The sequence below is a fragment of the Orycteropus afer genome, unplaced genomic scaffold, assembly GCF_000298275.1.
Source record: "Orycteropus afer afer isolate SDZICR_OR568_19922 unplaced genomic scaffold, OryAfe1.0 scaffold00001, whole genome shotgun sequence".
NCBI classification, from domain to species: domain Eukaryota; kingdom Metazoa; phylum Chordata; class Mammalia; order Tubulidentata; family Orycteropodidae; genus Orycteropus; species Orycteropus afer.
In genome coordinates this window covers 1592136-1596432 of record NW_006921588.1, presented here as the reverse complement: position 1 = coordinate 1596432, position 4297 = coordinate 1592136, and positions in this window count along the sequence as shown.

Here is a 4297-nt window from a genome sequence, read left to right as displayed (position 1 = left end):
GGACCAAATCCTTCACATTGTTGTTGTTGTTATGTGCCGTCGAGTCAAACCCGACTCATAGCGACCCGTCCTTGGGTTTCTGAGGCAGTATCACTACGGAAGTAGGATTGCCCAACCTTCCTTCCGAGGAGTGGCTGGTGGATTTGAACCGCCAGCCGTCTGGTTAGCAGGCAAGTGTCTTAGCCACTATGCTACCAGAGCTCCCAATCCTTCACATAGGTGAATAAAATTGTACCAATGTGTTTTTGTATTTAAGGATTTTAATCAACTGTTCAAGGAGCTCTGGTGATATAGTGGTTAAGGCACTTGGGAGCTGAACAAGAGGCTTGTGGTTCAAGCCCATCTACTGCTCTGTGGAAGAAAGATAAGGCAGCCTGCTTCCGTAAAGATTTACAGCCTTGGAAAAGCAACGGGGGTCTCTATGAGTTGGAATAGACTTGATGGCATTGATTTTGGTTTTTCTTTTAATCAATTATTCAAATAAATATAAATAAGTACATTGGAGATTGGCTCCTTGAATCAAGAACATTTTATTTTTTATGATCTTAGTTTGATTGATCACATCTGGTTCTTTATTTCAATTTTGTGTGCTCTCAAGGGTATGTTTTGAATCTTGGTGCCTAAAGCTAAGAGTAAGAAGAAGCAGATATAAGTTTGCAGTAGCAGGATTCCCAAGAACTTCAGAGCAGATCATGAATTCATCGCTCAACAAATACTTATGGAACATTCCCTATGTGTTCCAGGATTTGTGGAAGCAATAGTAAGAAAAACACTCAGAGTCCTTATATCTATGAGCGTTATATGTTAGTGAATATGAGTCAGCAAAAATAATCTATAGTGACAGGTCTGAAGAGAGCTATAACCTCTGATTTCTTTATATTTGGCATGGAATAGGGCATAAATGGGTAATACTGTTCCAAATCATGCATAATCAATGGGTTATGCAAATACCTGATTATTAATACCACTGATTTCATTTCAAAATCAATTAAAGGGTGATTTGTATAAGATAAAATTGCTGAAACAATCTCCAGTATGTAGTACTTTAAGAACTACATAGTAAAACAATGTAATTACTATGAACTAGAGTGGTACCTGGGAGCTCTGGTAGCATAGTGGCTAAGGCACTTGACTGCTAACCAGAAGGCTGGCGGTTCAAACCCACCAGCCACTCCCCGGAAGGAAGATGGGGCAATCTACTTCTGTAGTGATACTGCCTTGGAAACCCAAGAAGGGGTCGCTATGAGGCGGGTCTGACTCGATGGCACATAACAACAACAACAACAACAACAAGAGTGGTACCTACTATGGTACTTAAACATCACTGCAAATCTAAAAACCAGTAAAAAGATTCTGTTATTTATGGTTGTAATCTAAATCGTTCATTGAACCTTATATTGTTACATTATTTTATGGAGATTTAAAGTTAGTTAAAATAATTATTTCTACTGTATGTAAAAGGAATGGAATAACGCTTCTGGCTGGTTGTATAAAACAATAATCCAATAATAAATAGACATGTATTTAACTTTTTATATGCCTGTTGTTTGTTGTCAGTTCTGACTCATGGGGACCTGATTTATAATAGAATGAAACATTGCCTGGTCCTAATTCATCTTCACAGTCATTGGTGTATGGAAGTCCGTTGTTGCTGCCAGTATGTGAATCAATCTCACTGAAAGTTTCCCTCATTTTCATTGGCCTTCTACTTTACCAAATATGATCTCGTTTTCTAATAGTCGGTCTTCTATTGTGATACATACAAGATATGTTTAGCATATGTTATAAATTGTATTCTAGAGTGATAAGAACATAATATTAACAATCAAGCAGACACTTAAGTTTGTCACTTATTAGCTCTGTTACTTTGATCATGTTATTTACCATCTCTGGATTTTGAGAGTTTTATATATACAAAGGGGTTTATGTTACTTTGTTTTTAAGATATAATGAAATAAATTTCCATATATGAAAGGCTCTATCGCTTGTGACATATGATATATACTCAATAAATATTAGCTTATTATTTTTTCTTATAGTTAAATTCTCTTCTTAGGAATATATTTATATCACATATTAAGTAAATACAATCCTATTATTTACAAGACAATAATTTTTCACCTTAGATTTAATGATCTTTCTGTAACTAAAATAAAGTGAAAAGAGCAATATTAGAAAAAAAATTATCAATCATAACAAAAAATATCAGGGAAAATAACCTTAAGCCTCCTATTTTTTCATCAAAATCCATTTGCCAGTTGTTCTGATAGGAAGTTGGTTAATTAGTTAGAGGGTTATAACTATAAATAAAATACTTGAGAATATCTTAATCATAATGTAAAGGAATAATAAAAATAATTATATTTGTTATTTTCTTCTATTGACTTTTCTGCACTTCTTCATCTAACAACATTGTATGTTTCCTGACAAAGTAAGAAGTGACACAGCAGAAATTTGATTGCCCAGGGAAACCACATTATGAATGAGAATATATTTCCCACCCACAATATTCAAAAACAATTGCCAGAATTTGATAGAACAATGAAAAATAAGAGAATGTAGTTAAGGACCAACATTGGCAGAGTAGGAATAGAAGGAACCATCCTTGGAGAGACCTTCCCATCCTTAATGCAGCAAACATTCAGGGTGATTGCAGGGCCGCCATTTTTGCAAACATCTCCCATCTTCTCAGCCTGTAAATTGCATAGATGTCACATTAGTGAACACAGTATTCTAGTTTCCTTTTGACAAACATTATATTCTGAGTTTGCTAAAGGTTTCTTTAAGTTAGTTGATTTTTTTTTTTTTTAAGTATCCATTTCTTCATGAGTACTGAGCACGCTGTTCATTGACCCTTCAAAAAGGATGACACCCATATGGGTCTTTAGACTGTGCTCTATTCAGGTAGACATTAGCAAATGGAGACAACTCTTATTGTGGTCAAACCACAACTACAATTTTAAAAGTCCAAAGGAATCTATAATATCTAAAGTAAAAGATGGGCCTGTGTGCCTAGTGAAGTGGTGGTGACATGGAAAGAACGGCTCATGACCTTATGTGGAGCAAAGTGGAACAAAGTCATCTCAACTTCCAACCCCATGCCAGGACAATCATAAAAAAACATTCTTTCAGAACCATATTCAAAATTAATTTAATTTTTTTTTTCTTCCATAAATTGGGCATGGCACTGAACTGATTCTCCAAAGTATTCTAGCGAAATTTCTATGTTATCAGTTTCATGTTAAAAATCTCAGCTATCAGCTCTTACCTTTATGATCTTACATTTCTCAAAAAGATTGATGTTCACTCTAAGGTCATATTCTCATTAGATGCATGATGTGGTTAAGTGATTTTGTGCATTTCTATCTTTCTCAGTAATATGAGAATTAACCACTTCTCAAGATATTAATGAAGATTGAGTGAGAAAATGCCTGTACTTAACACATACAAAACTATCAAAATATATGTAAAGTATAAAGCATAATGAATAATGATAATAATAATTAATGCAAACACAACATGTATAAAGTCATTGTTTAATTTAATAACTAGAGCATTAGCATTTGAAATTCCCTCTGGTGGTGTAGTGGGTAAGGCATTTGGCTGCTAACCAGAAAGTCAGAGGTTCAAATCCACTAGCTGTTCCATGGAAAACTGATGCAATCTACTTCTGAAAAGATTTACAGCCTTGGAAACCCAATGGGGGTCTCTGTGAATCAGAAGTGACTCCAGGACAGTGGTTTTCTTTTTCTTTTTTTTTTCTAATTGTACTCAGAGGAAATATCTATTTCTATTTATTTATATTTTTAGAAAAAAAAATTTTATTTGTTTTCATAAGTGAATATGTTTTGCTTGTTTTGAGCTTTAGAAGTAACAGATTTAGTTATATTATTCTGTGCTTTTCTTTTTTCACTCAAAATTATGGTCTTAAGATCCCATCATGTACTAAAAAAACAAAACCCAAATTCATTGCCCTCAGGCAATGGACTCAAACCCCTTCTTACATTTCCAAGGAGATCTGGTGGCCTAGTGTCTAAGCCATATGACTGCTAACCAGAAGGCTGACAGTTCAAACTCACCACCCACTCCTCAGAAGGAAGATTGAGCAATCTACTTCCATAGTGATAAAAAACCAAAAACCAAACTCACTGCCATCAAGTCAATTCCAACTCGTAGCAACCCCCAATGCGTCTCTGTGGCTGTAGATCTTTACGGGAGTAGATCATCCCATCTTCCTTCTATGGAGTGGACTGCGTGTTTGAACTGCTGACGATCTGGTTAGTACCTAAATGCCTTA